The 26,756-nt window shown below is 30.1% G+C and overlaps 1 protein-coding gene across 1 annotated transcript in view; it reads left to right on the forward strand.

Annotated features, from left to right (window-relative positions):
* Positions 1 to 7,107: 7,107 nt before the first annotated feature.
* LOC105143244 (salivary C-type lectin 2) overlaps positions 7,108 to 26,756 on the forward strand; it is a 103,594-nt gene continuing 83,945 nt past the window's right edge. Inside the window, exon 1 of the mRNA XM_087406440.1 lies at positions 7,108 to 8,458. The gene's annotated coding sequence lies outside the window, so the exon portion shown is untranslated. The remainder of the gene's footprint in view (positions 8,459 to 26,756) is intronic.

The raw sequence follows: 26,756 nt of genomic DNA on the forward strand, positions 1-26,756 counted from the left end.
TTCCTTAATAAAAAAAAATAAATTTCCAATATCTAGGATAATTGCAATGCAATTACATTGTTTGCGAAGTAATGAGATAAAGAACGTTACGTAAAGATGATTTAAATGTTGATTTGAGTAACATTGTTCCATTTCACATGAATATTTCTGGATTTTTATAAAATGTTTGCAATACGTAACAAATAGGATTCATGCATGCGTACAATTGCGTCTACAATAATAATTGTCATGAAATTTAAACGCGATATACACAAATAAATAGGAAAAATAATTGTGAGTTGTAAGAGAAATTCGCGCGATAAGAAGGAGCGAAGAAGAGAAGATACGCAACGAAATGAAATATCTTGAGGGAGAAATTAAAATGCCAAGTTGCCATGAAGAGACGGGTACTTCCGCTTACTTATTTATTCCATTAGAATTATAGAAGTCAGTATTTCAACGTGCAAGTGAGAGGCAGTATCAATGCACTGTTCTTGCGTGCTATTGCGCTCGCGTTGCGCAAATTTGCGGCAGACTCGGCACCCGCGTCTCCGGTTTATGAAAACTAATAAAAATTACATTGCTAGATAAAGCACGGATTTTGAATAATGAAGTTATATTCTGGAAAGCATTAAACACGAAGAGAAAACGCACGCGAAAATGAAGAAACGTTATTTTTAGATATATTAGATACGCACGTTGATTCGCGTGCGCATTAGAGATATTAATTTGTATTATCGTTCGTAATTTGCATCAGACGCATTGAAAGAAAAGCTGTTTAAACCAAATGGGATAAATGATTAATTTTATATTCAATGTAATCATTCGTATTTAATTGACGTGTAACAGGACGGACGATCAAGAGAAAATTTTAGCAGACTGTCGGAATTACTGTCTGTGATATGATTAACCCATCGATTATTCGATTACATGCTATCACAATCGCGCATATATTCTAGAAAATTTGATTCTAATTTACAACGTATTCTGTATACGCTACTATTTAATTTACGTAAAACTCCTGTCTGCATTAATAAGCCTGGATATTAAATTTGTGTGTTTATTCTAAAGTACTGCAAATAATTTGTCGCGTAAAAATATATAATTAATTTTTCGAGACTTGTTTATAAAGTATATTAACAAAATCACTGAAATGCTAATTGCATTTTATTAGATTTTCACGAAAGGTAGATTTAAAAAAGCAGTATCAATTTCATTTTTTTTTTAATATAACTTTACAGTGATTAAGTCAGACACAATAAATTTATTAAAATAGTGCATTAAAACGCGCAGCAGCCATTAGTGATTTAAAGCGGAAATACTGAGAGTTACGTACACATTCATTAGTCTGCTATACAAAAGCTTAATGAAGGGCAGACGTGCTGATCAAAGATTTTATGACAGAAAAAAAACAAATATTAACAAATATTAACAAATTAAAACAAATATTCTTCATGAAAAAAAATAAATTTTATTTTGTAAAAAAACTACGTTCTTTCCTAAATTTTTCTACAGATGTATTTGTAACCATTATATTTTAATTTATATTTTATCTAATTCTGAGTTACAGAATATACTATATTTATGTGATTTATATAAATTAATAATACACTTTTATTTAAAAATCATAATTATAGAATTAAATTATTTATTAAATAAAAGTATGGCAATTGAAATGAAATAATCTATATTCATTTAAGTTTACAATTTCAATAATTAATAATAATTAACAATAACGAATATTACAATCATTGTATAAATAACGCTGTGTCTATGATTTCCTATCTTCACAAAACGCGCGTGATTGTCATCTCTGTCAATTATTGGAAACTTTCTCATTGCTAAAAGCAAACGATTATATTGCGGTGGTGCAATATAAATTATTACCTTCGTTATTCGCAACGTCGCCACATCGTCCGCAATTTTCGAATCGCGAAGCGACCCAGTTTTTCAATTTATCTTAATTTATTTGGCTTCAAGACAATCGGAAAGTTTTATTGGTGTTATCGGCGCTTCTCATTGATTTCCAAAGCTGTACACACACACACACACACACACACACACACACACACACACACACACACACACACACACACTTGCATACATAATAAAAGAGTGTTATTATTATACGGAATGCTAAAAATGTGAACTACGTGTTAACATTAAATCCATTCTCAATTCCTCTGGCAAAATTAAAATTTTAACATAATCCATGATAATGTGTTATTTAATACAATTTAAATGATTGGACTTTTTTATGAAACTTTCGTAACATATATGAAATTCCAAATAATTGTATCTATAGATATAGACTTTAGGAAGTATTATATTCATTAATTTTATATATATATATATATATATATATACATACATAAAATAAAAGTTTGACGTAATCTGCGCAAATGCACTATTTAATAAAATTTAAATGGACCGTTTTAAATAATTGGATTTATATAACAGTCATATTCTTTTTAATCTCTTAATAATAATGTAATTTATAATACATTTAGTTGTAATTTCGTAAATCTTTTTCGCACATCAGAAATTTCTTTCTTCAAATAAATACATCTATAATATTGGAAGAAGTTATACAGTTCATTATTTTATATATACGTAAAAAGTTCTTAATAATTCTTTTGTTTTTGGAAAAAGTGTAATGTTATAATCATTAAAACATGATTAAAACAGTATGTAAATTATTAAAAATAAATAAATTCTTTAATGTAAAAAAAAAACTGAATAATACAAATCTTAAAAAAGGACATCCTCATCTCAAAAATATTTTCAAATCATATGTGAAAAAAAATTTAAAGATCTGAAACTTCTACATTAGAATTCAAAACAAATGCGGAGAAATATTTCACATATATCAGATATAAAAATCGTTATTAAAATTAACTCATAAACCAATTAAATATCGAATAGATTTTTGTCAAAAATAGTGTCGTCTCGGCAATATCAATGTAATTTGTCATGTGTCGGTTACTGTATGACGGATCACTGGCCGCAACCGTAACTACAAATTACAAAGCTACCGCAACAATTAACCCAACGAGACGCCAAGAGTAGTTTCACTCTATCGGTCTGTTACTAAGGCACTTCACCAGCATGCATTCGATTCAGTTCATTGTCAGATCAACATCTGATATCAATCTGATATCAACATAGTTATATATGTCTAAGATTTCTATATATCTGATTTGATCAGATATAACATACCATCTTGTGTTTATTAGACCGTAAATGAGAATTTTTATTTGCGTATCCTTCTGTGATAAATTTTTAATTTTTAAGCAGCGAATAAATTAATATGTTACAGAATACCTACGTTACAGAATAGATTTGGAGAGAGGCTTACAACTAATCGAATAGCATAATAATAGCATAGCATTTCGAGGAGAATGAAGTAAAAGAAATGTGTAATCAGATTAATTTATAAAATTATTTTAAAGATATCACTTAAGATTCTCAGATCTAAAGATCTATAACACAGTTTTACATAAAAATATATCTAAATAATTTAATAATTTAAAATATAAATTTAGATATATTTAAAATATATCTAAATAAAATTATATTTATGAAAATAATTGTAAAATATTTTATATACGTGTCAGTTATAAATTGTTGTAATATATAATTGTTGTCTTATATAAAATTAATATTAACCAAATTTGGTGAGTTGGGAAGATTGTAATAGCAACAGTTGCAAAAATAAACTAACAATAAGAGATTGTTTCAGGTCAGTGAAATCGAAACGTATCATAGTTTTCGTATCGCGATAGCACCGATATCTTATGACGGTTGAAGGTAACGTCGCATTGACACTATTGGCAGCGTTACAAAGTCTTAGTGAAGGTACAAAATTCTTGATTGAACTAAGAATGCGGCATCCCGAAGAAATCCACTCTCTTTACATCGCGATATTATGCGAGTGAAAATATATTGTTAAAGGTTGATCGTGATTATACGTTTTGTTAATCCACGCCGACTCGATGATGAACGATTTATCGTTCGCATAAGATGGAATTATGGAAGATGAACCTGCGTTCTACTTCATATCTGCAACGATCACGCAACACTACCGTGACTAAAGATTTAAAGTCATAACTTTCTCGCTCTCCCTGATGGCAAAAGCGTTATTTACATAAAACTAGTTTTGTATCAGACTTTTAATAAAAACGATTAAATTAAATAACAAAATGACTTGAAGAAACAGAGAAATATTCAACAAAACTGAAAACTAATTATAATACCATCTGATTAGAAAAATGAACTGAAAATTCTTATGACAACTTCAATTAAAATATACCTATACCAGTTCCATCCATCTTTCATTTGAAATATGATATTATCTTCTATGATGGTTTCTTATGATAGTATAATGACTTCATGCAATGGTTTCATATAATAGCATGATTTCAGATAACATCAAAGTTTCTGCTTGTTATATCTTATAAATAGAAGTATAATATTTGATCCATTCACGATCAGATACACATCTTAAGTCAAAGAAATGTAAACAAATTACTCAATCCGCCTCCTACGCCATCAGTTTCATCTAATCGTTGTCAACGATGTAGTGCATTTTTCTCATGGGAAGAGAGACAACTTCGATCGCTACCGTGACATATATGCTGCCATTCGGGCCAAGCCTCCGCGAAATCATTCACGGAGACCTCTCACTCTCCCCACGTGCTCGCCAGAGTACGAGCCTTCGCGGCGGGGAGACAAGAGAAAATCATGAAAAGTAAGTGTGAGCGAGTGAGAGTGAGTTCAACCATAGTGCATGTGAGAAAAAGAGAATGAGAAGACCATTCTCTTCTCTCTTTCTCTTCTTGTTTCTTTCTCTGGTTTCTTGCGAGAGACTTGGCGAATGTCCTGGTAACGAGAGAAGTCGCCAGTGTCTCGGTAGACCTCCATCTGGTACAGCGGGCTGAGCTTCTTCGGATACCGTCCGTTCATCCGTCTGTCCATTCCAGTTGCTCGCGTGCCACCTGGCAAATCGTGGTGCCAGATTCTTCGTCTCATAATTTTTCTTTTTTCTCCCTTCGCCTTAGCTCGATACTCGTGGGAACGGGAGCGTGTGAACCGGAATAAATAGTATCGAGTACGTAGACGTTTCTTTGTGGCACGTTCGAGATCAGTCTTGGCGCGTGTCGATTTCAGCAAGACCGCCAACGAGAATTTCCGAGTTTTTAGTGCGACCAACTCATATCGGCTCCTTCATTCGCGCCGCGGGCAGTCGCGTGCCGGCTTTGATACTTGCTCCGTACGCCTGATCGATATTACGTGAAGTGAAATTGATGACAATTACCTCAAATTACTCTCGGTAATAGAATTGGAAATAACATTATAACAATGTATTCTTCATTATAGTCAAGTCGATAAAAAATGGTAAACATATAGATAACTGAACAGTAAAAATTGTCTGAAAGATTGAAACTCTTAATGAATTTATTTATTATCTTTGTACTTCGTATTTATTCCCTGTAATGGGAGTTTTGTTTTGGAAACGTAAAGTTAATTTAGACACCAATAACTTTTTAATTAAAAAAATAACGAAAAAATAAAAATAAAACTTACTAATTTATTTTAAATAAATTGTATCGGATTTAATTTTATACAATTTATTTTAAATAAATTTTATATGTAACAAATCAAATTTCAGGATACAATAAACTGATTGTTGTGAACGTTACTAATATTAAACATTACAAAAAAAATTTACTTAATTTTTTATTACATATTAATTAAACAATATTTGCTATATAAGCACAAAATGTAGAATATCTTTACAATTTGCGCTTTAGTAATCCTAACTATTTGTTATACATTTTATACTGTGATATAAATATCAGTAGAATCTATAATGTATTATATTTTCAATGTACATATATGTACAATATCGTAAACATCAAAAAAGGTTGTTGCTTCAATAAGAAAAAAATTCATTCTCTAATAAATACTCTCTCGACGATGAATATTGTGGTTAAGCAAAAATTAAGTGAAAATGTGAATGTAAGATATACAAAACACCGCGCCGATACATCGCGTGATCGCGCAATTTAATTCGATGACCGACTGTATTAGGCTTGTCTGTATTATGCTACTGCATCGTTGATCTAATCGGGAGGAAATAATTTGTTTGGCCGCACCCGGGGGTCATACATAGGATCTGATTGGCTGTAGATGATCGATCGTTGTATATTGAATCGTGTTACCGTATGTAAAGCGGGAATTAGAGACTACCTATATGTTATCATTGTCGTTGAGTGGTAGAGTGTGAGCATTACAAAGAAACTTTTTTTGATGACTTATTCGATAAAATATCAATTTACAAAGATATAAAATAGAACAATCTTCGAGAAATTAAATTAAATTACAAACTCATTACAAAATAAATGAGTATGCAAAAATTTTGTGAAAATTCAAGATCAATGCAATAAATTATTTTATCATTTTGTTATAGTAGTTAGAGAATAATCCATTATCGCTTCAAAATTTAAATAGTTGTATGTAGTCATTGTTAGATACTAAATAATTGTACAAGTAATATATTTTAATGAATAATTTATACCTATATTATATAATACCTATATTATAATAATATTTCATTTATAATATTAAATGAACGTGTAGTTACATATTATGAAATCGCTATTTGTGCGTTTTCTTGATGTTCTGATAAAATTTTGGATATCAAATATTGTTTTAAAAACAATCTTTTGTTTCTTTAAGAGATATGTTTTTTATTCTTGACTAGACTGCACTGCATAGCATAGAACTCTCTTTTTTTAATATTTGGCTTTTATCAAATTCAAGAAGATTAAATTTCCGAGTATATAAAATATATTAATATAATTTTTATTTGTTGTTAATGAATCTTAGTATTTAGACAGCTAATATATATAAAAGAAATTAGAGACTAATGACATATTTAGGTAGCTTGAAAAATATATATTTTGTGAAATTCATAAAAATTTCATAGTTTCACAGACGTATTTATGCTTTCTTTAATTCCGAATTTTTAAAAAATTAGACAATATAATTAAAACATGAGCTTCACTATTCTGTTCCGTTGTATCAAACACATTATATTATTAATAATATATAATAATAATAATAATTATTATTATAACCGTGTGAATTTGGAGCACAGCATTGCGATGTAGTGTTTCATATAGAGTTTGTTTTACGTAAATAAAGTCAACAAATCTAACGAGAGGTTTTTGACCGATAAATTGACTGTTTCATAACAAGCGTATTTGAAGCTGTTGCTATTGCATTCCGTTTCTAATTTGCGTTCCACTACCAGTTCTAACGTTTACCTTTAGAACGTCACTCGCAAAATGTTCATCAAATGATATCGTCGCGAAAGTTCCACGTTAAGTACGATATTTACTATTTACTTAATATATTTAAATAGTATTTAATTTGTGATTTGCATTTTAAATTTGCGTTTTTAAAGGCAGGAGTAAATTATTCTATTATCAAAGAGAAAGAACTATTAAATTTTATTATATTCATTTTTTTCAATAATTATTTAAACTGCTTTGCAGAATTTTGTAATCTGCTTTAATTTTGTAATTATAAATCGGATAAATTGCCAGTATTTCATAAAAAAAAAATCATTATGTCAGTATTACAATTTTTAAAGTTTTAAATAAATTTATGATTTTTTAATTCTGTTAAATTTTAATCTCTATTTTAACAAAGGTAGCTATTAATTTCAATCAGCTACTAAAAAAATTATACATGTATATGCAAGGTTTGGAAATTCAATCGCCTACTTTACGCTTCTATATGAAATATGAATCAAACATTTCTATTAGCATATTACAGTCACTCGATATAACATATGCAACGATTCAACACGGCGCTTAGCAATAAATCTAATGCTATACACAAGTTGAATTTTTTTTAATAATCAACAAAAATCAAATAAGGAAATATTTCTTTCCAGTTGTAAAGCGTTTTATTTAGAAACAGTATTATAAAATTAGAAAGCAGCCTAAAGTAATTACGTGTTTTAAAGCGACTAGCTCCCGTTAATATTTTTCAAATTCGTGTCAAGAGTCTGTCTACTCCTGTAACATGCATTAAATGTCACAAACCTTCCTCTTTTTGAGGTAGTTGTAATTTCACTTCCACGTGTGTAATCCACTTTCACGAAACCGGTATTGTGGTGTGGCGATACTCGATCTATCTGGATCTCGGCAAGCCGCCCGGCGTTCGGGACGATCAAAATTATAATGCGAATCTGCCAATAAAGTTGGCCGCGAACCTAAAACCGGTTGTTATATGGGATTATATTCTTTTTGTCGAACTCTCAGGGTTTATAGTGCGCTAGTGGACGTGCTGTAGGTGCAAAATAGTCTCATGTGTTACATGGTGTGCTGAGCTAAAAACGAAGACGGCGGAAAAAAAAGAAGTGAGGGACCCTCGGTGGAATTTCTTTAGCCAACTTTGCGAAACGGTGAGTCAAGTAGCGAGATAAAGTTTAATGGATCTTCGGGGTCGAACTTTTGATGTACGGACGAACGAGAGAACGCATTCAAGCAGTACGTGAGCTTCATCGTAACTTTGAACAGTGCTCGCGTTAAAACGCTTCTGCGCCTGATCATTTCTTACGTCTATCTGTCGTGCCTGCGAGGAAATGTGCTGGTTTGCGACGTTGTTTCACTTTATCTCAAGCAAAGTAGAACGAGATAAATGTTATTTAAACGACATAAAACACTTTTAGTTTAAAAACAATAAATTACAAGTTGCAAAATATAATGTAATTGATTGGAATAAATAGAAATTATAAACTTTTTCAAGTTTAATAAATTTTTAATTAAATTAAATTTTTTATATTGCAATTTTAACTTTTAAACGTTTCTTGAGACGTGGCTTTTCCTTTTCCAATGTTTTTTCAATACTTTTCTCATTACTTATAACATTTTTATTAATAAAAATATATAAATTGACTTGATATCGTATTATTTCTTAATGTCTAACGTTTCAATTAAAAAAAAAAGAGAAAATTATAAATTTAAATTAAACTTACTGTAAATTATTATAAAATTTTTAAGATATTTGTTTTTTAATTAAATTTATATATAAAATTCCTCGATTAGAAAATTATAATATTGTTCTACTATCCACAGTATTGTTATCTCACTGAATCAAGCATCCCGGTCGCTATTTGGACAATCGAATTTGCTGGATACCGATACCACGACATATCGATCGGCTAACAAACGAATTTACCGAACATTTGCCTGCTAATTCACCTATGCATGCCACATAATCCGGTTACGTCGCTAGTACCGCAGGAATGCGCGGATACTCAGCTGTGTAGCTAATATGTAGTACTATGTGATGTCGGTTTTCGCATAAATGTCTTCATAAGAAAACGCATATGAATGTTAAACAATGAATTAAAAAGAAGCACGAAAATAAATGCACTCATCAATTGATAATTAATTATAATTAAATATATATCTATAATAATTGAGTATTATACAGAACAATACAATTAAATTTTTTTTCAAAAATGCGATAATTGCTTTTTTGGCTATGAATTAAAGCACTTATTGAAGTTTTATATATTGTAAATTCTGACATTTTTTTTATTTTATTATATAGACAATTATTTTTATTTAAATAGACAATTATTAATTTTAAATTCTAAGCCATTTTTTAATAGTAATTTTAAAAGTATTTAAAAATTTAATTGCTGAAAAAATGAATAACATAAAAAAGAATGCATATAAATTTAGGAACAATATCCTTATGTACTGAAAACTTAATTTATTTTACTTAGCTATTTTTTAATATACACATTTTAAATTTTTGTTTGTTATCGAACTTTTGTTAATCGTAAGAGTTTAATGCTGTCAAATATCAATCAATTATTTAGAATATCAATTAGCTATTTAGCCTTTATTTTCTTAATATTCTTGAAATTTTTTACGCCTAATTGAATCTTCTAATCATGTTTACTTATAATTGAATTTAATGATGTACTGGTAACTGTATTTTATAGTATTATGTATATAGCACAGTCGCGTGCAATTCTATTGATCTGTGGTTACAGGAAATACGATTGTCACGCCCTACGTGTCCCTTCATACAACAGTATAACCCTTTGACACGTAAATCCTATTCAGTATGACCTCAGTCACACAGTGCTTACAATTTCAGCAGCCCGTGTATGTGATCTCAGTTTCAGTTCTTAGTTTACAATCGGACTAAATCAATCATTTTCAGTTAGAATAAATGTATTCGCAACCCTCAAACATATTTTCTTAATGCAATCTCATTTGATCGATTATAATATCGCAATTTTACAAATAATTCTTTTGTTTTAATATTTTCAGAATTCAGTTCTTGATTGATTAAATTTTTGGATATTATTTTCAAATTTTCTGAAGAGATTGTTGATGTAGACTCTTATTATTCTATTTTCGAGCGTTATGCCTTTAAATTTTGATCTGTTTGTTTCTGATATCTTCATAATTTGAATCAACTTAGGTATCAAAAAATACTTGTCAGAAAAAAGTTTTCTTTTGTAGTATTAATACCATATTATTAATTTTTTTACAATATATTAGAAAAAAACTTGAATTATTCTTTTTACGAATGACAACAAAAATTAAAAATAGAGAAATGTATGATTAAATTCATTTATTTATTAAATCGTGCTGAACTAATTTCATATCAAGTTGTTCAGTCGATATTTGGTTTTCTGGAACTTCAAATTGCTTCATACGTGTGTTGCAATTGAATTGGCCGATTTGTCGGCGGATCTCGCCAAACGTTTGCCCACCAATTTGCTTAGACACAACGTGCGTGAATCTACGGCAATCTCGTTAGCATTATTGAGTACACAGTAACGCGCGAATGCGTCGCGATTACAGTGATGAGCAAATTGTCCGGTGTATCGTCCGGAAACGGACGCTTTGCAGCGTCGTCGTCTTAATGAACGATCGTTCTTCCGCCTCGACGAACTCAATTTTCACGCGACTGGAAATTAAACTGAGTCTTCCTTGAATTCTGAGCGTCTACGCGGCATGCATTGTTTATTTATGATAACAGTGGAAGAGAGGGGGGAGGATATTTATGATAACTTTCATTTCAAGCAATTATAGCTATAATATGTACGCTAGTTTAATGATTTTAATATTTATTAATTATTAATTATGTCTTTTATTATGCACTCATATATTCCTTCTTTTATTTCTATTATTAAATATACATAAAAATTTATTCAAGTTAAAGATGAAGTAGGATTATTTTTCCATATTCTAATATAAGAATATAAGTAAATAGACAACATAAATAGATAGCATAACGTTATAATCCAAGAGTTAGCTTTAAATAGCTTCTTTGTCTTCTCATAAATATATAACTAAAAATAAAAATAATATTAATGAAAGTATTATTGAAGCATATAGATACACAAAATTTTCAAACAAGTGGAAAAATATAGATATTTCAAATTGACTTGTAACATTTAAATTAATATTATAATGTTCGTTAAAAGAATTTATATATCTATCTGACCAAATCGAGTTTAAAGAATTCCAAAAACTATTTAGTACTTAATATTTATTGTTATAACTTAGCATAACGAGAGTATTTTTTAAACTTGATTGTACCACTTACTCGATACGCGAGTTTGCTGATTCACCAACATATACAAAATGTGCCAAATCGGATCGTAATTTCAACTCTAAATTGTCTAAAGGATTTGTTAGTGAAATTAAAGGGTCGCAGGAAATGGGATTTGGAATAGCCTCTATATATATATATATATATATATATATATATATATATATATCGATTTTAACAAAACCGTTTTATTTCATGCCAAACGGCCGATCGCGATCGAGCTGTCCGCTGTCATACTTCGTCAAGCTGGATTTCCGCGAATTGTAAAATATCATCGAATGCCGTGGGAGTAATTCGAAATCCGTTTTATCAATTAATATCGATGGACGGCCGTATCACAACGGTTTCGTAGGTATTTCGCGGAATATCGAGCCCGCAAAGCCCGCCGGTATAATTGCCGCAGTGGTATCGTTTGTCAGTAACCTGTCATTACTTTGGCTTCTCTTTTTCTCTCCATATTGTTTGCGGCTAACTTTGATTATGCCATTTTCTCGACACTATTCCTCTCTCTTTCTCTTCCGTCCTCATTGAGATTAAATCACATCAATGATTATTGTTTTCTACTGCGATATTACTGATAATACAAAGATAAAGTTAATTGACTATAAGCAACTTAAATAAACTTTCTATAAAAAGTAATATCAACTCTGTTCTCGTAAAATATCTCTTCCCATTTTGTATAATGTAATTTTTGGTTTATCTGCAGATATTGCATAGATTCAAAAAGTTATTAAGTTTTTAAGAAACAAAAAGTCAAAATTACATATCGATTTCATTTTGTGTGTATATCATAAATGTTTATAGATGAAATATATTGAAAATCATTTGTGTAATAAAGAAGCAGTTTAAATTATTATAGTTATTGACAAAAATTATTGAATTAATTATATTTCATTCCGTTTGTTAATAAAAATACCTTTCTCGAGATTTATCTCTCATCTCTTTCACAGCAAAGAAAGATTTATTTCTATTCAAAAATTTAATTTTATTATACATGTGTAACGGAGAAATTTCGTCTTGTGCTAAAGATAACCCATTTCTATTTGCATCGCGATACATCGACGTACATACAAATAATTTCATTTGCAACGGAACGTCTTATCGTTAGTAGTATCGTCGTCGGTCGGAAGTTTCGACACGCAGCACGAATTTCGCACTCGTGCGGTAAGAGAAGAGAAACGGAACTGCTAGTGGAGGAAGCGTCGTGCCTGTTTGTTGAGCGTGTAACGAGTACCGTGGTAATTGCTCCGCAATCGAGGCGGTAACTGGTGCAATAGCTGTATGCATTGCGCCCCGCGGACGAGACTTAATTGCGCCTGCGTCAAGAACATGTATCTACCGATGCTTTCTAATGCTCTATGATGACGCGAGACACGCGAATGTGTCGCTCTTTTGTTGCAGAGATCGCTGCGTTGAAATTGTCACGCTCTCGACAATTTCTGTTAAGCTATCCGCGATCTCGCAGCGTTCTATCATCGTTCGTCAGTGACGGCGAACGTTTCATAAACGAAGCAAAGTTTAAATTAACGCAAGATCACTTTGGAAAGATAAGACCCGTATATAAGCGTTATCATTTTGCGAGTTAGGACGATTTATTTCACGATGAAATCTACACACACACACACACACACATACACACATATACTTATATAGAGGAAAGCTCCCTATTATGAAATAGGCGCTTAATATGAAATAGCGGCGTTTCTGCTAAACTAATAAACATTATTTATTAGCTCCATCATGAATTTATTGCTCTTGAATTGAAAACTATTTAGTAGAAAATTCATCATTAGATCATGCCTGTAATCATTGTAAAAAAAGATTTTAGAATTTGGATGTCTTCAAGCTTCATTGAGATGAGTTTTTAAATCTTGTTTATTATTTATTAAATAAATATTTGGCAATAAATTCTTCATGTGATAGAGTAAAGTCATACTAATAGAAAAATACGGGATTGTTTAATTATAGCAATTAGATTTGATGATCGTAAAACCTTAAGATGTAGAAATCGTAATATGAGATACCCAGGGTATTATAATATTTCTAATATGAAATAATAATAATATGCTCCTATGTTATAATCGTTGCGTTATAAAAGAATAAATGTTATTGTACAATAATAAAAAGGACAACCGGAATGAATGTCGAGTACTTATTTTTGCGATGTTTGATTCCAACTATCTAAAGATAAATTCTGGGTATAATCGCATGCTCATTTTTCACGCTGGCTGTGTTTGTTTGCATTTTAGAAACATGAAATAAAGTTTTTTAATTGCAATACTGATACTTTGCGTTTTACTATCGATTTCTTGGGACATCTCATATTAGGAGCACAATTTTTTGATTTTGTGATTTGCTCACTTTTTACATTTTTTTAATTTAAAAAAAAATGGAATTTGAATTAAATTTTATATAACGTTATCTTAAAGCTTATTAAATTCCCTTCAAAATGGCTTATTATTTTTTTTAATTCTACCATTTATCCAAAATGAGATACTTGGTATCTCATAATAAGGGCCTTTCCTCTACATATGTATATAAAATAAAAGATGTCTTATTTAATTACTTATGACTGTATTACTGATAAATTATTTTCACATCACAATATTTTCTTTCTAAAAGTAATGAAGGGATCTTTCTTTTTAATTATCACGTAAAAAAACTAAATTGAAAGAATTAAGAATTAGTATAGATGACGTTTATTATATCGCACGTTTTAGAATATATAAATATACGTTGTCATATAGGTACAAGAATTAATTATTAAAAAATTTAACAATTTGTTATATTAAGACTAAGTACTTTATCAATTTAAAAATTTTAATTCAATGTAAGAAATTAGGTATTGAAATTTTTATGATTTACTGATTTATTTTTTAAGTTATTAAATTTTATTAAATTTTAAGCAGAATTCTGCTTCTTTTTTTGTAAAAACATCTATTATGCAATACAACCAAATCGGTAATTTCTTCTTCCTTTCTGATTCCAACTATACAATTTACGAGCACAATATATAAAGTTCACGATTGCAATAAATTATTGTTAACGTGAAACACGTGTCTTTCTATGTGCACAATATATTTTGTTCTGATATCCTACATGATGTCGATACTGAGCGCGCTTATGTATATATCTTTGTTTATGTGCTATTACGAAACAATTACGTAAGGTCAACGTGTGGCAATGAGTGCAGCCAAGCAGCAGGTTAATTCTGCCGCTATTGGAACGAGGAAAAGGCGTTTTTCCTTGCATCCTACATGTTGCTATAACGAGAATAGCATAGATCGATGTCGCTTCCGAACAATAAAAAAAATAAAAAATAGATATAGAAAAACAGATGCACTAACGCGAGTTATTTATAATACATCTCTGAATATCGTGGTTGTTGTATGCAATGTTCAATATTTAAGTTGCTAAAATAAGTAAATAAATTTGAGAATGCAATTCCGAACCTTTGCGATTGCGTTTTAAAGGTCATTTTATAAGATAGCTGTTAATGACCACATACGCCGTAATGTATCTACATATTCAAGTACTCCAAATTTTTTGACATTTAATTTCTCACGTTTATACACTGAATAGCGCTCAATATCATACATAATGGAAATTTTTACATACACTGCGATGAGTTTATATATTATTATAATTATCATCTAAATTATTTCATGTATTTGTCATGTTAGTGTCTTTCAAATAAATCGTTGTTTTTTTTTAAATTATATTAGTTTCAACATTGAGAATGACCCAATTAGGGTCGAAACGTATGTATGTTATAATAAACTTTTATTTCATAATAACACAACATTAAGAACTTGTTTGGATTGTAGTCCTATTTTTATTATTAATTTTATAAATTTTTTGACCTCTTTTCTTATATTATTTTTTAAAATACTTTAATTTAAAAATTTTAATTAAAAATTTTATTAAAAAATTTCTATGTAAAATAATTTTAATTTTAATTCCATTATATCATACATAAGTCTTTTGGAAAAACAGCAGAATTTAAACGCCGCCTACATTTGCTGAATTTCTTTTTTGTAGTTGAAGAAAGTAATGTTTTCATCGTTCAAATTTTGCATAAACTACCAACGGTTGGGAAAGAACTTTGTTTCCTGATGAACATATTTCCGCTTTACCTATTTTTTTTCACCGTTGATTGCGAATCTGACTTTAAAATTTGTTCGTTGGAGAAAAACATTGAGCAAATGAAAATTTATGAAATTTTTACGTAGAAAGCTTCTGTTTTTTAAATCACCATTCGCTACACAGTGGTGAATTATCGTACGTAAAAGACACAAAAATTTTTAATTTCACAATTTCGTTGCACAGAAGATAAAAGGATCGAGATGAATCCAGTGGATTCGGATAGAAAAACAAATAGATCCACATGAATGATAAACAAATTTTACGGTAGCTTCCCCGATGAAACTCGCGGTTTTTATGCATAACTGAGGCGCTCATTAATTGTTTTGTTTGCATCTACTTTGCATTCGGTAGCAGCACGATTTATTACACTAATAACATCAGGGGTGATCCGATTGCGCACTCTCTGGAGATCAAAATTAATGCAGCTAATTTGCAGCGAGGACATTAGCGTAACAAATTTATGTTACGTTGAATGGAATGACAGGAAATTCGCTTGAACGACGTGCGACGAAGGGATTATCGGAGAAATTAAATATCTATAGGTCACCACATTTTCTGAATAATTAATTAAACAGTTTCATCTCATTGTCTAATCCTATTGTCCTGTTACATTGGACGAATAATATTATTTCGCCAAAGTATTTAAATACAGAAAATTATATTTAGAAATTATTAACAGCAGTAAATTTTGTTAACAAGAAGTAACGAAAAGTTCACTGGACACATTTTGTTCTTAAGTTTAAAGTAATTAAAAATATGTTTTATGTGTTTTCTATTTAAACACTCTACGTATTTAAATCAATATAACGTAAATGTAAAAACAGCAATTATTACACATCATGCAAGAATTTTATGATTTGTTCACACGTCATTTCTATTCGATGCAACGAATATCAATCAGCGATTTTACATTTAAGACATGGAATGATTGATCGTTTGAAAAATTAAGCTGGCAATTTTTGAACCAATTAGGTTTCCAGTAATATCAGGGAATGACATTATGTAACGATTATCCCGATGCACGTGTTTTCGAAAATCTTTATTCTTTATTTCCAATAGATAGCGCGATCGGATTTTCCAAATGGCATCGCATTCTAGAAAAGCAAGTCCTGACTTCAGGTGAGCAAACAGGTGCATTCGACCAGGGGATCAGGTTGCGCGAGAGATCGGTTAGCTAGCATTACCAACCGGTTTCACGCTCAGGGAACTCAGGTGGACAATGGCCGCTCGTGCTCGCTCGCTTTGATGAACGTTTTACAAGTGAACTAGTTGCAGAATAGATTGAAGAAAAATGTACACAATGTCAGATTTGTACGCAAACTAATACGATTTTTTTTATTAAATCGGATTATTTATCTATATTTACATTTATTTATGAGTTAAATAAAATTAAGTATTCACGTGTTAAGGTATCATATAAATTATATCTAATGTATCTACGTATAATTAATTGATATATTTTTCGAATTACCTCGGATTATTAACTCGGATCATTTATGTTTAGCGTATTAAATCCAAGTCATTAATGACTGTGGAAAAGTGTTGGAAATGACTACATAACTTTCTTGTCATCTGATATCCTGGTAGTGAGTATCTGGTCGCGCACCTGAATCTTAAATTTATCTGCGCATGGAGACTGTGAGTCCTCCTTATAGTCTTTACCGCTCTGATAGAAGGAGATTCGTTTTATTTTAACGCTTCCTAAACCTATGTCTTCCCTTTCTAAGCATATGAGATCAAGATCCGAGCATAATGAACGTATATCGGATTGCTCTTTCGACTTTAACTTTCTCAATCTGTCGTAAACTATTCGGGTAATATTTTCTTATCAAAACATTAATAAGTAAATGTTACAAAATAAGATTACAGATTTCTAAAAGAAAATAGAATTTACATATTCTAAACTGTATTACATATTTTTACAAATTATAAGTTTTATTGAAATGGAATAACGTTGTCTCATTGAGTAATTCTGTTGAGGATTATCGATTAATTTCTATCATCACTATTTTAATCTTTTTTAATAGTATTTCCTAAAGCACATAGAATTCTATGTTTATAAGTAAAATGCAATAAAAAGGCATGAATCTTTTGTAAGTTTTAAGTTTGTCCGTTTTAAGTTTGCTTGCACAACGACTTTCCCTAATCGAGAAATCTTGCTCGCGGATGAATTTTATGAGAATTCCTAAAGATTTTACGACTATTCCTTTGAAAAGTGATCAAATTAATCCCATCACATATTCTCAACGAGACTCTGGAAAATATGTTTTTGGAATACTTCTTAATTTATGACGTAATTAAGAAAACCGTATTTTTTACCAACCTGAATGCTAAGTAAATTATTAATTGACGCACGTCAGAACTCACGTGGTTTGTTAGAAAATTTATTATTAAATTAAATGTGAAGTTCGTGCCGTTATCTATTCACAAGAATATCAACTTCTTAGTAACTTACTCTCTGATATTTTCTCTATAGTCCGTTTAATTACATTATATAAATTAATAAATGTAAAAAGTCAAAGCATAAGAATAAAAAAAAATTGATATTCAAGTATATGCTTTGTTCTCATATTTCTTTTCTTTTCCTTTTTGTTTCTCTCTCTCTCTCTCTCTCTCTCTCTCTCTCTCTCTATCTCGATACTTTACTAATCTGTTATGTAATGTACCATAATACTAAAACTTTCGTATCAAACTATACAATATCTTCGAGCGAACAACGGAGTTGAAGCAAATCGAACATTTCCCCAGGTCAGGAGAACAGCACGAGCGTAAGCGCGATAGGTCAATGCAGTTCTAAGGTGAATGCACTGAGGAATATGTCGCTGTATTGCGTCTTCGTATAACTGATAACGTCAATGGTGTGGTAGTGAGAGCATGTAGTAGGGCAACATATGCGTCAACGATTCATCGTTCGATGTCATTCAGTACACATCTAAGATGTATTAATTTTACATCATAAAAACGAACGTGGTTATAATTTTAAAACGTATAAAAAGAAGAGCATAAGAAACCACAGCACAAGTTATAGTTTGTGATATTTAATTATTATTACATTAATTAAAACATTAAACGTTTCGGCCACATCTTCAGTAATTCAATAATATTCTTAAAACGCAGAGTTACATCTAGTTGACATTAAATTTAACCGTCGTGTGTTGTAATTATATAAACGTGTTCTTTTCTATATGAAGAATGTTTCATACAATAATGTTACAACGCCAAATGGCATATCATGAAAAGTAAAACAAGAATTTCCAGATTCTGTTTTACAGCAAAAAAATTAACGATGAATCTCTACATTCTTTGCACAATTAGAAATTTGTCGTGACATTATGTGTTGTTATGAAAATAACAAGTTATAGTTTGTGATATTTAATTATTATAATATTACATTAATTAAAACATAAAACGTTTCAGGCACAATCTGACCATCTTCAGTAATTCAATAATATTCTTAAAACGCAGAGTTATATCTAGTTGACATTAAATTCAACCGTCATGTGTTATAATTATATAAACGTGTTCTTTTCTATGTGAAGATGCTTCATACAATAATGTTACACCAAATGTCATATCATGAAAAGTATAAAACAAGAATTTCCAGATTCTGTTTTACAGCAAAAAAATTAACGATGAATAACTGTGGTTTCTTATGCTTTTCTTTTTATATGTATTAATTTTCATCGAAAAAAAAAACTGATTTCATCGAATAGATACTTTAATCTTGAATTAATTTAAAAAATGCTGCTGATATTCATCAGAATAATATCATCAGAATTATTAAGCCCATTTAATTTTAAAATTTCCAATTCTCAATTTAGATATATTGTAAAGCCTGATACGCAACAAACATAGTGGAAGCACATTTTTGTCTATTTAAAACTGATTTTAAATAAATCATTAAAAGGACATCTCAATTTTATATCTAATATGTAAAATATTTCGGTTTCTCGCGTGTTTTAGTAGTATAATTAGTTTCGTTTTGTTGTAAATTTCCAAGCCTTGATACTTGATAAACATGTTATAATAATAAAATAATAACTGTTTATTATTAGCATTTAAGTGTTGCAAGCCACAACAAGTGGCCAATTAGACAAAATTTATTCTTCAATATATAGCTCATACATATATTAACATTTAAATTTAAATCTATCAAATGATAATGTAGTAACTGTTGCCGCTGTTTCCAATCTTGCAATGTTATCTATAATCTCGATCTAGGACATCTAGTTTCAATCAGTTCAAGGATTCGTGTAAAATATTTTATGCAAGATGTCTTAGAACTTTCAATTTCAAACTGATATTAAACAATCTATAATTTGCCACAGAATTCAGAACAAGATTCTATCTATACTTTTGTGTAATACAAAAAATATTTTTAAAAATCAAAATTAAATATGACGTATAAACAAAATTTTGTCTTGAATTTCGCTGCAAATATTGCCGCTGCAAATAATTTCCTTGCGATATTTCGTTCATAAAAAATCGATAATATCTACAATATTGTAGATATTATTAATATCTACAATAGTATGTGAATATAATCGACGAGTCTTCCGCACTCTGACAGTAATCTCGATTGATTTATTTTGTTGAAAGTAAAGTGTAAGCGAATTCAGCAGATGGATTCGCTTATGCTTTGTTGTTTACCTGTTACCTTCACGATCGCCTTATCCCTACCGTGAACATATGTTACTCTAGCTGCGAAACGCGAGGCGCGATTAAACGAAGAGAAACGGGGAAGGTAATGTAGAGGAAGGAGAACGCAGGTGGAAGGTGGGGATAGATGGTAAACTGTGACCTTCCACCTTCGTGCAGGTGAAACATCCTGCCGTCTCTGCTACCCTGCTCGCCCACGCTCGCGGAATTCACCTGAAAAGGAAATCTCCCTCGATGGCGAGCCGTCGCGCGTTCCACCTGTTCGTAATGCGCGCGAGACGAGTCGTTATCGTCGTCTCGCTATTGCCGACGACGACAATGTCAGTGCAATAGCGTGGCTTGAGCGTCACCTTGTAGCGGTCTTCCTTTGGCAGCTACAGTCGCTTGCCTGCTTTCCTGATACCAGTTAGCCGTCGAAATCATTCAGACTATTTTGCACAACGTAGTGTAGTATATAGGTATACAGACAATTTTCTACTTCCACGTACGTCAGTCATCAGTCAGATGATATGCGACGTAGTTTGTCAAAAATAAAATTGTATTATACTAATTATAATTGCTATCACAGTTCTTTTGTATACTACGATACGTTACACAACATAATTACATAGCTAAATTGATATTATTTAAAATATATGGATAACTATAGTACATGTGTTACAAAAATATATTCTTATAACTCTAAACTATTATTACTTCCAATTATCTCTAATTTATTTCTGTTATTGCAATATTTTTAAGTATAAAGATAGTAGAAAAAAATTTATAATATTACGATTACGTTACAATATAATTAAAGAAAAACAAATTTATATTAATATAAAACTGAATTTAAAAAAATTAAATTTCTTAATTACATATTTTATAAATAATTGTACAGAAATAAATGTTAAAAATATAAAAAATTATAATGTATATTTCTTTTAATTAAATAGTAAATTGTTATAAACTTTTATTATTTTATTATTTTCGGGTAATTACGAAATTGAAATTATATTTAAAAAATGAAGCTTCATATAAAAATTTTTATCGTAACTTAGTTTAATATTTTTTATTAAAATCGAATGAATATGTAATGTTAACGTTCTAACAATTAGAAAATTTACAAAATGTTTTTGTATTTTATTTATGTAATTATATTAAGCTTTTTTGGTTTAATATTTGTTATCTTTGTTTATGTAATTTATTTATAATTGGTAATTTAAATAATATTTAATATTTACAAAATTGTTCCCTTTTATAATAATTTATTTTATATTATAAAATATTTCAGAAAAAAACTCTCTCTCTCTCTCTCTTTTTTTTCTCTATATATATGAATTATTTTTATAATATATTTTATAATATATTTTTTACGTATTAAAATATAAATTTAATTAAATTTAATAACATTAAAAATTTATAAAATTCTATTATAATCCAAACACATAGATCAAAGACTTTAAATATTGGAACATATATTATGTGCACGCTTTCTTATTAATGCATATTAATCAAGCCTTATAATTCCATGATTATGAATTATCGAAATTTTAGGATAATCCGCGATACTTCCATACATCGTTTTGTCCGTGTTAAACATAAATTTCCTGCAATATTTCGCTCGAAGACAAACAATAATTTCTTCAGCAAATATTTCTTAAGGCAGTCGCTAACTTTGCGCACTGCAAAATCAATTGACGCTTATTACGAAGTTTACTCAAACGCAAGATACCTGACTGTTCCTATTGGCGCGTTCGCGAATCTTAATTAAAACTTCCTTTACGCCAAGAGCTCGATGGAAAGTAAAAATCGAACAAAGAAAAAAAAGAAAGGAAAGCAATCAATTTGATCTTTGAATAACGATAGGAGAGAGGAAAACAGTGGGTAGACTGCAGATATCTATAAAGATGGGAGGTGTGGGCGTTGAGTCAGGTAAAATGCTGCACCTCTGAGTCCCAGGCAAACAGGCGATCGAGGAATCAGCTCGAAGGCAGGCGCAGGTTGTGCATGTATCGATGCCTGAGTGAATTTTGAATCGCCGTAAGGAAACACGAGACTAGTTTCCGGTGTCCCTCATTAGTCACTACCCTGAGTAATTAGACGTTGTAGGATAATAACTTTTGTTCTTGAGAGAACCATACAAAGTTGCTATGCCTTGGTTACCGTTGCATGAAATTCGAAATATTGAGTATCTTCATTTCGTGAATAATTATAAGAATATTACTGTCAGCTCGAGAGAAATAAATGTTGACTTTATCACTTGATTTTCATCATTTTCGTTTAAATAGTACAAAATGAAAAATTTATACTTGTTGACAAGAAGGACGAAACTTTATTGTTATGCTTTACTATAAAAAATATCTAAGTTATTTGAGGAAAAAGAAATCAGACATTTATTATAAGATATTTCTTGAAATTAAAATCTTATGTGATAATACAGTTTTAACTAGCGATAAAACAATGTAATTTATGATTTATTATTTATAATTTCATGGAAAGAAAAGTTTTTATAAATTATTATGCAAGAAAAAGAAATTATTTAAGGAACGCTTAATCAGTTAAGCATTTTTTTATCTCAAAACAAGAATAAGTGTGAAATATTCTCCTGTATAATTTTAAAGCTTTCTCGGAATTCTTATCGCTACTCGTTATTTTAAATTCATTCATATCATTGAAAGTCTGCATCTTACAAGTCGATCTTCGCTCTCGCATCACGCGTATGCATGCAGGTGCAAAATGCGGCACGTTATCCACACGACCGATGCGCAGAGTCGCTGGTTATTGGTATCGATGTATCAGGAGGTCAGGAAACACTTGTAGGTATACTCTTGTGCCCGATGAGTCCTGCTTTCGCATTGTCGCGACTGTCGCGAGAACTGTTACTCGAGAAAGCCATCGTTCCTTATACAAAAGATGCCCTGCCCATTGTATTCGTACCGAGTATCTACATAGTATCTTCACCATGATGCAATAAACATCATAAATATGACAAAGAAAGGATATTTTTAAAATATTTAGTAATAATTATTTTTAAAAAAACTTTTTTGTGTGTGCGTGTGTGTGTGCGTGTGTGTGTGCGTGTGTGTGTGCGTGCGTGTATGTGTGAGAGAGAGAGAGACAGATAGCTATTTAATTATATTGCTATCAGTCATTGCTTTTATTTGTGCATCTTGTGCATTATAATTATTTTAATATTTAATATCTATTGTAAGCAAATAGCATTACTTCAATGGATAAATAGTGTGTAAAACGCAGCTAACAGATGTCGGTATAATTATAATAATTCGATGAATAATTAAAATTTTATATCAAGTAATAAATAATAACGATAGTAAAGGGCATATAAGAGTCAATTTAAACAATCATGAATGTAAAAAGTCAAGATAAAATATTATATTATTATATATAGATTCGAAAATAAATAACAATTATTACATGTTTCGGTTTCCCGATTAAGCTATCTTCAGATAATCGAATAAAACAGTAAAGTTATTACCTAAGTAGAGCATAGTATAATATAGTAACACAAATGAAAAGCGTACATGGATTATATTGACCAGATAAATGCTTTGCAGAGAATTGAAAATTGCTTACAAACAGTTTAACGACCGATTAGGAATTTTTTGATATTCTGGTAAAAGCAACAATTTTTAAATTGAGAGTCTTATATTCTTGTTATATGATTTTAAATCTGTTGGCTGTAAATTAAGTAATAAAATCTTTTATTACTTAATATAAAATTTTAATTACTCATCAAATTAATAATTAAGAAGAATGCCAATTTTTATCAGTTAACATACAAATAAACGATAAAATATCTGATTTTTACTTAAAATATATATTTAACATTAAATTAAATTTGATGTAATTATTAAAACATGTTCATAATATTATTTAAATAAAAATTTATTTTAAGCTCGGCCTAATTTTTCTATTAATTCTTCTTTGCAATGCAAAGGAGATGTGAATAATGAAAGTGATGTAGAAAGATGATTTTCGAGATTATGGCTGTTCGTACTTGTATCGCGTTTCAAAGTTACGACGGGCGGATCTTTTTTGTACATCTCAGTGGAACTAAAGCAATGTTCTGTTCAGCAATCCAGCACAACTCGGCGATACAACAAAATAAGACCATGTTGAGTAACTTCGAAACTTTAGTGTGCTAAGCGAATACCAGTACCTCATCTAAGAACGCTTGGATAGAACTTCACGGATTTAAAAAATACGAAGATAAAAAAGAAAACTGCATAACGTAATTTAATTAAACTATCTATAGAATATATTAGTATTAAAATAGCCATTGATATTTCTATTTGCTTTATTAAACTCAAAGAATAACATTTATCATTTATTACTTGTTGCTAAAATTCTCGACGTAACGCGATGTATATGCACAGACACGCATTCAAAGGTGGAATAAAAATGAATGTATGAATACTAAAACTATACATGCGTCACATATATGTTAAATGCATTTTATATCTTTCCACGTTCTATAAAAAAAAATAATATTTTTATTTATATTCGATTTCTTCTCTTATTTTGCAGTGCTTACTAGTAATAACAATATTGTAGCTTTTTTTTATTTAAAATTGTTGGATATTTTAATCGGATAGTGTAAAAATTCTTTTATTGATTTAATCTTGATGAAATCAATAATCAAAGATTTTGATTTATTAATAAAGACTGTCTAGAAATTCAATGTATAATCTATCTATAATTATACTGTACTCTCGTATATTTTTTTGTACTTACAATATTCTATATTCTATATTCTTTTTATAATTATATATATATATATATATATATACACAAATATTTTTAAGTAAATTATTGCAACAATTATTGCGAACTTGATATCAAAATTCATTGGATGTAACTGATAAGAAAATTAGACTATGTTATTATTTTTAAAGAAAAAAAGAAATAAACGCGTTAAATAAAACGATTATTTATATATAGATAAATATAAGAATTATTGGTTCTAGAATCTAGAAGATTGTGGCAGGTAACGGATTAATTAGAAAAGTTTGAAAGAGATGACGTCAGCAATCTCGAGCAATCGCACTGTGACTCGCTGGTAGGCACCATAAAGCTGCCCCTGGAGAAATCCAGGCTCAGGTGAGCTCCCGGGACAGGTGTATCGATCAGGTAGTTAATTAAACGCCGTATATCTCTCCTTCTCCATTCATGCGACTTCCAATCTCAGGTTCTGCAGTCCTGCTACTTCTGAAAACGCGCGGCTGCTTACAGTTCTCAAAGCAAACTAAAACCTGTCGCCGAACGAAGAGAAGAGAATCGGTATTTCCGCCAATCAACAGGTGGCTTTTCATCGCTTTACATCCGCGGGTAGCAAGAAGGAGGAGGGGGGGGGGGAGGAGAATCTGTAACGAAGGATCTTTCTGATTGTGAGCTTCTGAAAATTAAATTCGAACTCCACTCGCTGGTGTGTGACGCTGATCGGTTATTATCGTGAGGCCGAGTACGGCACTTCTCGATAGTTAATTTTACATCATGAAAGTATTCGATCGCCTTTGGATTACGAGCGATAATTAGAATGCAGGATTTTGCGAAGTTATCAATTTATGAAAAAGATGCTATAAGGCTACGGGGATATCAAACTCACCTGTCGATAATAATTGTTAGAGATAATATGATTTTCTTGTTATCAGAGTTAAGAGCTAATTGCAATCTGTGATGGATATTATTAATCTCACTGCGACAATGGCATTTTGACAAGTTGTTCAAAATCTAATTAATTACTATTTTTAAGATACAAATTCCTGTCATATATATTAAAAAAAATTTACTAGATTTTATTAGATTTTCTCTTACTAGATTTTTAAAAAATAAATTTAACACAAATTTTGAAAGCACAATAAAATAGATATCTGCAAAAAATATGAAATAATATTAAGATATCTGCATAAAATATTAAATAACACCATACTTTTCCTTTTCAGAATAAAGATGCAATTAATTGTAACTGCTTGACATATCCAACTTGTAAACATTTTCACATTACAAACGTGCATCTTGCATTATTTTTTATCGAAGACCGCTTTACACTAAGCGAAAATTCATTCGTGAAATCGGTTAATTGTTTCTCGGTTTGTTGTTTGTGAGAATTGCGTACCTAACATACAATTAATTGTCAACGACATGCATGTGTCGTGTGGAAAACATAATCCGTTCACGTAGACGCTTTGCGGTAGACTTATTAATTTACATTTCAAAATAGTCATTTATTTATAATTATTACGTCTGCTCGCAGTGCGTTTTCCCTCATGCTCATTTTAAACTGTTGATAACCGAGTAATTCTTAAGTT

This window comes from Acromyrmex echinatior, chromosome 5 (assembly GCF_024713525.1).
Source record: "Acromyrmex echinatior isolate Ae372 chromosome 5, ASM2471352v2, whole genome shotgun sequence".
Taxonomy (NCBI): Eukaryota; Metazoa; Arthropoda; class Insecta; order Hymenoptera; family Formicidae; genus Acromyrmex; species Acromyrmex echinatior.